Genomic DNA, 13,722 nt, shown 5'->3' on the forward strand with positions numbered 1-13,722 from the left:
TTTCCAATTAAAGTTTGATTTTATTGTTATAAAAGCAGTCTATAATTTCTTTTCCATTGAAGAATTTCAACAATCATGAAATCACAGGTTGAGAGTATATCCTCTTCATTCACAGTTGAAGTGAGGGCTGAAGTGTGTAAATATTGCTACAGGTTGCTTAGAAGACTTAATGTGGCTTTTTTTTTTTTTTTTTTTTTTTTTGCTGCGTTGGGTCCTCGTTGCTGTGCATGGGCTTTCTCTAGTTGCAGTGCGCGGGCCCCTCTCTGTGGTGGCTTCTCTTGCTGCGGAGCGCGGGCTCTAGGCGTGCAGGCTTCAGTAGTTGTGGTTCGCGGGCTGTGGAACGCAGGCTCAGTAGTTGTGGCGCACGGGCTGAGTTGCTCCGCAGCATGTGGGATCTTCCTGGACCAGGGCTCAAACCCGTGTCCCCTGTTTTGGCAGGCGGATTCCCAACCACTGTGCCATCAGGGAAGGCCCCTTAATGTGGCTTTTAAGATGGTGGGTGGGTACAAATGATAGTAATAACTAGCTAACTCTATATTTTTGCATTAGAAATGGAATCTCTTTACATCTCTACTTTGTAGATTTATTCTGGGGGGGAAGGAGTAGGGTGTTCTAAGTTAGAAAACCGAAGGCTATAGGTATCTTTCTTAACCTCCACTACAACATCGGGTCTTTAAAATGGAATATTTGTCCATCAAAGAAACCATGTATGCAGTGCGACGATAAGCGAAGGAGACCTCTATACTTTGTGCTCAGGTCATATAACAGATTAAAAGACAACTTCAAGCAATGTGGCTGTTAAGCTAAAAGCAATCAAGGCCTAACTTGTTTTGCCTTCGTTGGTTTTAAAACATTGGATTTTAGAGCAGGATAGATTGGATAGCTAACATTGGAACGGAACTCTTTTTGACTTACTTCACTCTGTATGACAGACTCGAGGACCATCCAAGGACAGAAATAAAGATGCAGACGTAGAGAATGGACTTGAGGACACAGGGAGGGGGAAGGGTAAGCTGGGACGAAGTGAGAGAGTGGCATGGACATATATACACTACCAAATGTAAAATAGATAGCTAGTAGGAAGCAGCCGCATAGCACAGGGAGATCAGCTCGGTGCTTTGTGTCCACCTAGAGGGGTGGGACACGGAGGGTGGGAGGGAGATGCAAGAGGGAGGAGATATGGAGATATACGTATATGTATAGCTGACTCACTTCGTTATACAGCAGAAACTAACACACCATTGTAAAGCAATTATACTCCATAAAGATGTAAAAATAAGTAAATAAATAAAACTGGAAACTCAGATTTTTGCTCTTCAGACTCACCAAAGTAAATCAATCAAGTCTTTTTTAAAAAGTCAGAATAAATCACATGTATTTATACAACAAAAATGTACGAAACAACAAATGTATGAAGACAATTAGGCAAGCATCTTCTGCCCTAGCAGTTCACTACCTAGGTGGGAAAACAAGCCACACAAACCCCCCTTACTTCTCAGGCTGTTTCTGGGAGGTGCCCTTTGGTACTTGTGTTACATTCCTGATACAAAAGAGGGCAGCAAAGTCCAGCTTATGATAAGCGTTTCTTGAACTCAAATGTGGACATCTGTTGACTTTCTTTATACTTTGCTTAAAATCTGAGGCTATACTGTTAACCACACTTAATTTTTCTTCTTTTCCTTCAGTTTGCTTACATCTTGAGGAAATTGGTTTATAGGTGACATATTTTCCAAGGGTTGTTGGAACTTTCTACTGTTTTCATTGGACATGGCCATGTTTAAGAAAAAGAAAGGTGAAATCTTTTCAGTAATTCAAACTAACAGCCAGAAGTGAATAACTCTTTTTAAACATTTAAAACTGTAACCTGAAAGGTGTATTTAGTGCAATAGAAAATCTATTTGTGTAAGCAGGGAATTATTCCTTTTCTCCCTACTAGCTTTTTGTTGTTGTTTTAACATTTTGCTCTGTGGTTACTGACTCTTTTACAGATGAGCAAAATGGATTATTTACAAAGAGACCAAGTCATTTCTCTACCATGCACTTACCCATAGAATCCCTGAGTTTATTAAGTAAATTAATCCTCTGAACATTTAGTGACATGTAGATACTCTTTGTATGTAAGAACTGAGTGGAATTTGAACAATGAGAAACAGCACTCTTTGAAACTTTTGTTTCTTCCATGTAAATAACGAAATGATATTGTTATGATTTAATTCTGCTTCAATGCAATTTGTAAGGAAAAGACACCATGTCAGGCATGAAACAAGCATGCTTTGAAATGAGCATGTTTTAGGTAGGTTGAGTCTTTTGAATAAAATCTTTTAAAAGGTAGATCAAATTGTATGTGTCACAACAGGTTCATATCCTAAACTTGCTTCTCAGTTTTCAGCCACTTCATTCTCAAGAAAGAAAATGTTAGTAGCATGGTGCATATCTCAGATTTATTCTTTACCAGAATCGATTACTATAATGTGTTAGGCAAATTTTTTTCCCATAGGACTTTTATGTATTACAAATGGTCACAATCACCAAATTTTTATAACATTTTTCTTCATAGTATATGTACAGGAATATTTTAATGTTTTGATGTTTACTGTGTTTAACTAAATACTAATTTTTACTTAACTAAAGGGATTTAGGAGCTAATTATGTATACATTTGTTTTTAATCAACACTAAAAAATTTATCCAGTTTTTTTCTTTGTGGGGGTGTGTGTGTGTGTGTGTTCAAGTGTGTGTGTAAAGGGCATTATGCCCAAATAGTTCAGAACAACTGTATCAAAAAAATTAACTGCAACTTACCATGGCTAAATGTAAGTTATATACATTTAAAGAGTCATGGAAAATACCTGATTTGGCAACAAATTGTCTGAAAAAGATTTAGAAAGTTGGTTGACCAAAAATATTACAGCCATGTTAAGAAAAACTTGTTGCAATCTCAGGTAACATTGATGTAAATATAATGGCAAGTTTATAGATAGGATAGTCTGTGATCCTGGTAAGCAGAGCTGAGATCTTGAAGTTTCCTTTGGGATGCAGCATTTTAAGGGAGAATGCCACAAATAGACTCTAATCCCAAAGCAGATGACCAAAATAACACGGTGTTTGGAAATAATTCTGAGACCTTGACAGAGTGATTATGTAGTAGTAGAGTGAGCTTTCCTCTAGAATTAAGACAATGAGCAGAAATAACAGAGTGGCCAATTGGCCCAGCCCAGTGAAAAAGCCTTCCAGTGGAATGGATTGTGTTAATGCTGGGAGTGGTAAAGCTCAGTGGTTCAGAACTTGAAACCTGGAGTTAGGTCGACCTGGGTTCTGATCCAGGCCCTGCCACTTCACTTTCTGTATTGTTTTGAGATTCTCTGCTTCATTTTTCTCGTTCGTGAAATGGAAATAATAGTATTTTCCTCATAGGATTCTTGTGAATACAAATAAGATCATGCATGTAGAGCATTACACCCATTCTCTGACACACAGGAAGCACTCACCAAACCTTAAGAGATTCACTTGCAGTATTTAAGCCACAGATGGGCAGCCATGCCACCTTTGGGCAGAGATTCTTACACTGGGAAGTGGTGAGGCCAGATGACCTTCCCTATCGTATGATTCTGCATTTAGTCGCAGTATTGAAAACTGAAGGTATAGTTGTAATAACCCAAGTTATCTGTCATTTAGAAATGGCCATTTTTTAAAGACAGATTTTTCACTTTGCATTAAAGCTATTTATCAATCCAACAGGTACCTACATGCCAGGTACCAGGAATACAGTGATGAGCAAGGTAAATTTTCTGGAATTTACATTCTACATGGGGAGACAGAACAGTTTGAATGGAAAAAAGAGATTCTGATTAGAATTTGTGGTACATATTAACACTTGATTGGCTAAATAAACACCCATTCCCAACTTCCTCCCTTACCTTCCACCACCTTAGAGACTGGTGCTTGCTTCCTCAGCTAAACAGCATCTAGAGGTAGCCATGTGATGTGATACGGTCTGGCCAATGTGGTCCTGGCACTTGTGGAAAATCATTTGGTTTTTTGATTTAAAAAAAAAGGTATATTTGGCACCACCATCTTCTCCCTTGAATTGAACTTGAATGTGATGCCTGGAGTTGCAGCAGCCTTCTTGGAACTATAAAGCAACAAACCAACATTCTTAAGGAAGACAGAAAGCTAGAAGGAGCCTGGGTTTTTATGATTGGGGAATCACTGAACTGGCCTTGTAGTTCTTTTCTGCACACTTCTTTTCATGTGAGATAATTAAATGTTTGAGTTACTTAAGCCACTGTTAGTTGGATATTTTCTTGCAGATTAAATTATTCCTAAGAAATTCAATATTGAATTAACCTGTATTAATTTGGGAAGGATGGATATTTTTTATGGTTTTAAGAGTCTGTATCCAAGAAAATAATTCACTCTGCTCTTATGTCTTATGTCCTTTAATAAGATTGTATTGGTGTTTTTTTTTAAAAATATACATCCTGTACATTTCTTTTTGACACACATTTTGATTCCTATGTCAAATTTATCCTATGTATTTGTTAATTGTAGCTACTATAGTAGGATTTTTTCCCCCATTTCTAATTAGTTTGATGGTATAGAGAAAAAGTATCAAATCTTTTTACATATATCTACTCACCTTTATAAACTCTTACTAATTTTAATTAGCTATTATAGATATTCACATATGCTAGGTATACCACTCTGAAAATAAAGATAAGTATACATCTTCAATATTTTTATTGCTTGTTTGATTTTTAAAATTTTACTGCATTAGATACACTGTTCAAAACAATGTTGAATGATAGTCATGATATGGAATATCCTTATTTCTGATTTTAATGGAAATGTTAGTACTTCACTAATTAATATGATGTTTGCTATTAGTTTGGTAATTTTAATATTTAAGTAGTTTTTCAATCTCTGGGATTTTTTTTCTTTTTTTCTTCTTTTTTGGCCACGCCACATGGCTTGCAGGATCTTAGCTCCCCAATCAGGGATTGATCCCGGGCCACCGCAGTGAAAGTGCTAAGTCTCAACCACTGGACCACCAGGGAATTTCCATCTTGGAATTTTATTAAAAATAATTACTTAGTTTTATAAAATGGTTTTTGGCATTGATGTATACAATATGTTGATTAATGAAAGTTATAGTTTTTTTAATGTTTATTATTAGGAAAAAACCTTACTTGGTCATAATTTCTTGCTTGGGAATTTTATTCTTGAAACAAAGAGGGCAGTAGAGTTCCATTTATATACACTTCATTATGTGCTGCCCATCTCCAAAAGGAATTTTGAGTTTCTTCACAATAAAATATTTTAAATACATTAAAATAATGTCAAAAAATTGTATGAGGGGAGAAAAGTACATTTATTCAAAACCTGGATTAATAACAGGTACAGCAATTAAGCATTAAGTTAATTCTGAGTTTTCTTGTAGCCATAGCAGAGAAGGAAATACGGATATGTAATTTTCATATGATAAAAGGAAATAGATTTGTTTTTAGGAAACAAAAACTTTTTTCCCATTTTTTATTGCATGGATTTTTTTCTAATAAATTTATTTATTTTATTTATTTATTTTTGGCTGCGTTGGGTCTTCGTTGCTGCGCAGGCTTTCTCTAGTTGCGGTGAGCGGGGGCTACTCTTCGTTGCAGTGTGAGGGCTTCTCATTGCTGTGGCTTCTCTTGTTGCGGAGCACGGGCTCTAGGTGCGCGGGCTCAGTAGTTGTGGCACACGGGCTTAGTTGCTCCGCGGCATGTGGGATCTTCCTGGACCAGGGCTCGAACCCGTGTCCCCTGCATTGGCAGGTGTATTCTTAACCACTGCACCACCAGGGAAGTCCATGCATGGATTTTTATAGGTGGAAAAAACAACATACTTCAACAAAAATTTAATGTAACATAAAACTTCATACTTTTTTATATGATGAAAAATCAAGGAAGGTGTGAGAAGGGGACTGGGTCTTTAAGCCAGTAACTCAATAAATAATAAGCACTGGTACTTGGTGTACACACTACTGATTGGATGCTGTCTGGCACTGTCCAATAGAAATGATGGTGGAAGTGTTCTGTATTTCTGCTGTCCAACGTGGTAGCCTTTGGCACTTATGGCCGTTGAGCACTTGAAATGTAGCTTGTGTGTCTGAGGAACTGAATTTTCAACTTTATTTTTAATTAAGTTAAATTTCAATTGTCACAAATGGCTATTGGCTACTGTATTGATCAGCGCATCAGGTGATTCTGGATTCTCATAATAATGACAAATAATTTGTTTTCGCTCAGTTTCCTTGTTCATTTGTAAAATTTGCATTTTCTGCCAACCCCTTAAATTCATGGATTATCCAGCATGACGTTTTGGCAATGTCGGTAATGTTTCAAACCAACCTCAAAAATGAAAAATTAACATTCACATTGAAATATTTCATTGTTGAACCTTCTGTTAAATATTTTCCAAATGAACATGAAGCCAGTCTGTGAGAAACTAAGGAAAGTAGTTCCCAAGAAGCTTTTAAGTATTTATTTCTATGCGTATTTATTTTATCAGCTCACCTCTGGGGACATACCTGTTGTATCATTTTCTTTCCTGGGAGAAGAAATCATTTTTCACATGAAACAACTGAGGTTTCAATGCAAACTTATTTCTCATAGATTATGCAGCCCACAGAGGTACTTACAGTAATTGTTTCAAACATCCTAGAAATCAAGGTGGAAGGCAATAAAATGCAATCCAAGCTTCATACTGTTAATGTTTAATTATTACATCTTTGCTGATGATTACATTGGTTTTCATCTTTATTTGTATTTTAAAGCCTAGATCAAAAAACTTATTCCAAATAATACTACTTCCAATTTTCTTCTATGCTGTGAAATATTTCAACAATTGTCAACCAATAAACAGTGTCATTCTATTGATACCCCTGCATACTTACCCCTGCCCATTGGCTACTTTGCATTGTCTCCAACATCATATTATTTCATCTTTAAATATTTGAGCATGTTCTCTAAAGTGTAACAGTAATTTTTTTTGAAACAACGCTACTGACTTCAAAATTTAGTTCCTTAATATTAGTAAATATTGTCAGTGTTCCAATTTTGCCTCATCTTATATATTTTTAAAATTGTTTGCCAGGGTTGAAATAAATTCTATATATTGATTTGTTTCTTAAATTTTCTTTAATTTGTAGGTTCTTCCTCTTTCTCCTCTTTTTCTTGCTCTGTCCAGTTCCAGCTCTGAATCTCACTTTGTTTTACCTTACATGTATTTGTTGAAAGAAGTGAGCCTCTGTTTCATAGTTTTCTAGAGTCTAGATTTTGTAGATTTTATCTGGGCTTGTTTAACATGTTACATTGTCTCCTATAGTTCCTGTAAATTGGTAGTTAGTGCTGAGGCTTCATCAGATTAAGATTTTATTTTATGTTTTTATTTTTGGCAAAATTACTCTAGGTGGTGGTATGTACTCTTGTTTGTTTGAATTGTCAAAGAAACTTAAAAAATATTCTGTAACCTACATCACATTTTACACAGATATCTCCGACTTGCTTTCCTATTGTTTCTCACCATAAATACAATTTTTTCACAAAGGCTGAATTTTGTGTGTCCAGCTGACATTCAGTGAGGCCAGGATGACAGCAACCATTTCATCTGAAGAAAGTAAGTACGTGGTTGTGATAGTTTGAATAATGTCTCCATCCAAATATATTTGGGTCCTGGTTTCCAAAACCCGTGAATGTTACCTTATATGAAAAAAGATGTTGCAGATGTGACTACAGTAATGTTTTTGAGACGAGATTATCCTGGATTATCTGGGTGGACCCTAATACAATTTCATGTGTCCTTGTAAGAGGGAGGCAGGAGGAGATTTGATGCACAGAAGAAAGTATGTCAGTGTGACCATAAAGGCAGAGATTGGAGTGATGCAGCCACGAGCCAAGGAATGCCAACAGCCACCAAAAGCTGGGAGAGGCAAATGGATTCTTTTCTAGCACCTCCAGAGGGGACGTGGCCCTGTCTGGGCCTCAGCTGTGGCCCAGTGCTACCGATTTTGGATTTCTTGGCCCTGAGTATTGTGAAAGAATAAATTTCTGTTGTATAAGCCTCTAAGTTTGTGATGATTTGTTACAGTTGCTGCAGGAAACTAATACAGATTTGCTACCTGGAAGTGGAGTACTGCTGTAACATATACCTAAAAATGTGTAGGGATCTTTGGAATTGGATGATAGGCAGAGACTGGAAAATTTTTGAAGAACATGATAATAATAATTTTTTAAAACCCTTAGCTTGTCTTAAACAGACTGTTGGTAGAAGTATGACATTAAACGCACAGATGGTGAGGGCCCAGAAGTAAGTCAGCACAGTGCGAAAGCCTGTATCATCGTAGAGAATATATGTATCATTATAAACAGATTGTTAGTAAAAATTTGAATTTTAAAGGTGATGCTAGTAAGAGCTCAGAAGGAAAAGAGGAAAGTGTTTTTGAAAACTGGAGGAAATGGGATAGTTATTATATAGTGGGAACAAATATAAGAATGACTGCAAATCATCGGACAATGGAATGTCTTTAAATTGCTGAAAAAAAAAGTCACTTTAGAATTCTATATCCAACGAATGTTTCTTTCAGAAGTGAGGAAAAATAAAGACATTTCAAGCTAGTAAGAGGTGAAAATGCTCATTGCCGTCAAATCTGTACTGTAAGAAATGTTAAATGAAGATCTATAGTCTGAAAGAAAAGGGTACCAGTCGGAAACTTGGATCTACACAAATGAATAAAAAGGGCCTGAAATGGCAAATCTGTGGCTAAACATAAAAGACAGTTAAAAAAAATTTCTATTAAAAGATAAAGGACTGTTTAGAAATATAGATCAATGGAACGGGATAGAAAGCCCAGAGATAAACCCATGCACATAGGGTCACCTTATTTTTGATAAAGGAGGCAAGAATATACAATGGAGAAAAGACAGTCCCTTCAATAAGCGGTGCTGGGAAAACTGGACAGCTACGTGTAAAAGAATGAAATTAGAACACTCCCTAACACCATACACAAAAATAAACTCAAAATGGATTAAAGACCTAAATGTAAGGCCAGACACTATAAAACTCTTAGAGGAAAACATAGGCAGAACACTCTATGACATAAATCACAGCAAGATCCTTTTTGACCCACGTCCTAGAGAAATGGAACTAAAAACAAAAATAAACAAATAGGACCTAATGAAACTTAAAAGTTTTGCACAGCAAAGGAAACCATAAACAAGATGAAAAGACAACCCTCAGAATGGGAGAAAATATTTGCAAATGAAGCAGCTGACAAAAGATTAATCTCCAAAATTTACAAGCAGCTCAATATCAAAAAAACAAACAACCCAAACCAAAGATGGGCAGAAGACCTAAATAGACATTTCTCCAAAGAAGATATACAGATTGCCAACAAACACATGAAAGGATGCTCAACATCTCTAATCATTAGAGAAATGCAAATCAAAACTACAATGACATATCACCTCACACCAGTCAGAATGGCCATCATCAAAAATCTACAAACAATAAATGCTGGAGAGGGTGTGGAGGAAAGGGAACCCTCCTGCACTGTTGGTGGGAATGTAAATTGATGCAGCCACTATGGAGAACAGTATGGAGGTTCCTTAAAAAAACTAAAAATAGAACTACCATACAACCCAGCAATCCCACTGCTGGGCGTATACCCTGAGAAAGCCATAATTCAAAAAGAGTCATGTACCACAATGTTCATTGCAGCTCTGTTTACAAAAGCCAGGACATGGAAGCAACCTAAGTGTCCATCGACAGATAAATGGATAAAGAAGATGTGGCACATATATACAATGGAATATTACTCAGCCATAAAAAGAAATGAAATTGAGTTATTTGTAGTGAGGTGGATGGCCCTAGAGTCTGTCATACAGAGTGAAGTAAGTCAGAAAGAGAAAAACAAATACCGTATGCTAACACATATATATAGAATCTAAAAAAAAAAAAAAAAAAAAGGTTCTGAAGAACCTAGGGGCAGAACAGGAATAAAGATGCAGATGTAGAGAATGGACTTCAGGACATGGGGAGGGGGAAGGGTAAGCTGGGACGAAGTGAGAGAGTGGCATGGACATATATACACTACCAAATGTAAAATAGATAGCTAGTGGGAAGCAGCTGCATAGCACAGGGAGATCAGCTCGGTGCTTTGTGACCACCTAGAGGGGTGGAATAGGGAGGGTGGGAGGGAGACGCAAGAGGGAGGAGATATGGGGATATATGTATATGTATAGCTGATTCAATTTGTTATAAAGCAGAAACTAACACACCATTGTAAAGCAATTATACTCCAATACAGATGTTAAAAATAAAAATAAATAAAAATAAAAAATAAAAGATATATGACTGTTTAAAGCAAAACTAGTAATAATATATTGATGTGTTTATATAACATGCAGAAGTAAGTATGACAGAAATATCACCAAGGATGACACAGGAGAAAGGAAAATATACTGTTGTAAGAACATGAGAAGTGATATCATTTGAAAGCAGACTCTGATAACTTAAAAAGGAATATTGTAAATTCTAGTGTAACCACAAATGAAACAAAATGTATAGGTAATAAACCAATATAAGAAGGTAAAATGCTGTACAAATAGTTCCAAAAGAAGCCTGAAAAAGAGGGAAAAAGAACAAAGCAAAGGACAAATAGAAAATGGCATGACCATACACTTAAGCCCAGTCATATTAAATATTACATTATATGTAAATGATTTAAATAGCCCAGTTAAAATTCAGTGAGCAGCAGACTGGATAAAAAAGATATACAAGAGATGAACTTTGTATATAAAGACAGGATAGTTTAAAGTGAAAGGATGAAAAAAGATATTCCGTTACAAACAGTAATTATAAGAAAGCTGGAGTAGCTATGTTACTGTCAATCAAAGCATACTTCAGAGCAAGAAATATTACAAGGGATAAAGAGAGAAAGCTTATAATGATAAAAGGATCAATGTATCAGAAATAGCTAAAAATCAAAATGAATATATGATTAGTAGCATTTTAGAAATACATCAAAGGAAAAATTGACAATAAAATAAAAATAAATCCACAATCAGAGTTGGAAATTTTAACACTTATCTCTCAGCAATTAATAGCACACACACACACAAAATCAGTAAAGTTGTAGGTTATCTGAATAATGCTCTCAACTTTGACCACATGGATAAGATGTTATGGAAAAACCCGAATGAACTTTTTGGCCAACCCAATAGAACACTATGTACAACTGTTGGATATACATTCTACGTGCACAAGGAACAGTCACTAAGTTAAACCACATGTTATGCCATAGATCAGTCAGTAAATTTTGAAGGTTTGGACTCGTACAGAATATCTTTTTTCTGACCACATTAGAATTAAATTAGAAATCAAAAACCATATAATATCTGAAAAATCACCAAATATTTAGAAATTAAATATTACATTTGTAAATAACATGTGTCACAGAAAAAAAATCACAGCAGGATTAGGAATATATTGTGAAGTAAATGAAAATACAAGTCAAAATATGGGAAATGTATTTAAAGCAGTGCTTAGAAAGATATTTATAGCTGTAAATATGTAGGAAAGAAGAAAATCTAAAATCAATGGTCTATGATTTCACCTTAAAAAGACACAGAGGAGCAAATTAAACCAAAGATTACGAAGAAAATAAGAAACAAATGGGAATCAAGTAGAAAACAGACAAATTAATGAAAAAAAAGCTAGGTATTAGAAAAGATCAATGAAATTTATAAACCTCTTAGCCGTACCAATCAAGAAAAAAGCAAAATTACCAATATCGGGAATGAAAGTAGTTTTATTACTACAGACATCAAAAGAATAAAGAAATACAAAAACTTTATACCATAAAATTTGACCACTTCAGTCAGAAGTTGGCAACCTTTTTCTACGAAGGGCCAGATAGTAAATATCTTAGGCTTTTTGGGCCATGCGATCTGTCCCTACTACTCAGCTCTGCCACTGGAGCGTGAACGCAACCATACACAATGTGTAAATGAAGGGCTGTGGGTGTGTCCAAACAAAAGTTTACTTAGAAATATTACTGACACATCCATGGATGTGGATGAATCTCAAACATATGATACTGAGCTCAAGAAGCCAGAAATAAAAGAATACAGACGGTATGGCTTCATTTACATGAAATCCTAGAAAAGGCAAAAGAAATTTATAGTGACAGAAAGCACATCACTGTTTCGAGCCATGAGGGGTGTGGGTGACTAACTGTGAATAGTAATAGGGCAACTTTTTCCACAGTATGGAAAAACTCTATATCTTCTTTTGGGTGGTAGTTTCCTGGGTATATACATCTGTCAAAGCTCATCAAACTGTACACATAAAGTGGGGTGTGTTTTGTTGCATGCCAATTAACCTCAATAGATTTTATTTTAAAATGAAACAGAAGATTGGAGAACGGACAAAACAGAAGATTGGAAAATGGAGAATGAAAACAACAACAAAAAAAGACTTTCAGGTGGAGAACACTTTCTTGATAATCTTGACCTGCTCATACATCTGGTGAGTGAGAGAAAGTGGTTGAGTGTAAAAAGGAAGTCAAGACAGTTTGGACAGCTGTTGTATAGCGGATGCTAGGAAACACAATGAATGAATTCCTCGCCAACTGAAATCAGGGAGCAAGGATATTGAATGTGTCAAGTGTTCTCATTTCCTTTACCCTCCTTAGCCATGATTTGTAGCCCAGAGAAAGCAGTGAGTAAGCATGACTAAGGATTAGAGACTAGAGAGCACATATGGCTGGTGAGAAATGTATAGTGTTAGGAAAAGCAATGCAGATATGGCTGAACAGTTTGAACGGAAAAGTTAGTGGGTGGGAAGGGGTAGAAGTGGTAAACCTTGGTTAGAGTGAAGAAGAGTTGAGCATGTATGAAAGAGGAAAGGTGATGAGGAAGAATGATTTGGACTAAGAAAAATTACTTTCTATGATCAGTTGACATATTACACAACATGAATTTACCAAATAAGTATAGTAATGGCAGGCAGATAAGGCCGAAAATATAAAACACTTCTATCAGGCACAGACTTAGAAAAAGTCCCTCCCCTTTCTGTAGGGCAGCGGTTCCCAACGTTTTTGGCACCAGGGACCAGTTTCGTGGAAGACAATTTTTTTCCAAGGATGTGGGGGGATGGTTTGGGGATGATTCAAGCACATTACGTTTATTGTGCACTTTATTTCTATTTTTTAAAAATTTATTTATTTATTTTTGGCTGCATTGGGTCTTCGTTGCTGCGCACGGGCTTTCTCTATTTGTGGCGAGCGGGGGCTACTCTTGGTTGCGGTGCACCGGCTTCTCATGGTGGTGGCTTCTCTTGTTGCAGAGCACGGGCTCCAGGCACGCGGGCTTCAGTAGTTCTGGCACGCGGGCTCAGTAGTTGTGGCGCATGGGCTCAGTAGTTGTGGCGCACGGGCTTTGTTGCTCCGCAGCATGTGGGGTCTTCCCGGACCAGTGCTCGAACCCGTGTCCCCTGCATTGGCAGGCGGATTCTTAACCGCTGCACCACCAGGGAAGTCCTATTTCTAGTATTATTACATTGTAATATATAATGAAATAGTTATACCACTCACCATAATGCTGACAGGAGGCGGAGCTCAGGCGGTAACGCGAGTGATGTGGAGCGGCTGTAAGTACAGATGCAATCTTGCTTGCCCACCCACTGC

Source organism: Eschrichtius robustus, chromosome 18 (assembly GCF_028021215.1).
Source record: "Eschrichtius robustus isolate mEscRob2 chromosome 18, mEscRob2.pri, whole genome shotgun sequence".
NCBI classification, from domain to species: domain Eukaryota; kingdom Metazoa; phylum Chordata; class Mammalia; order Artiodactyla; family Eschrichtiidae; genus Eschrichtius; species Eschrichtius robustus.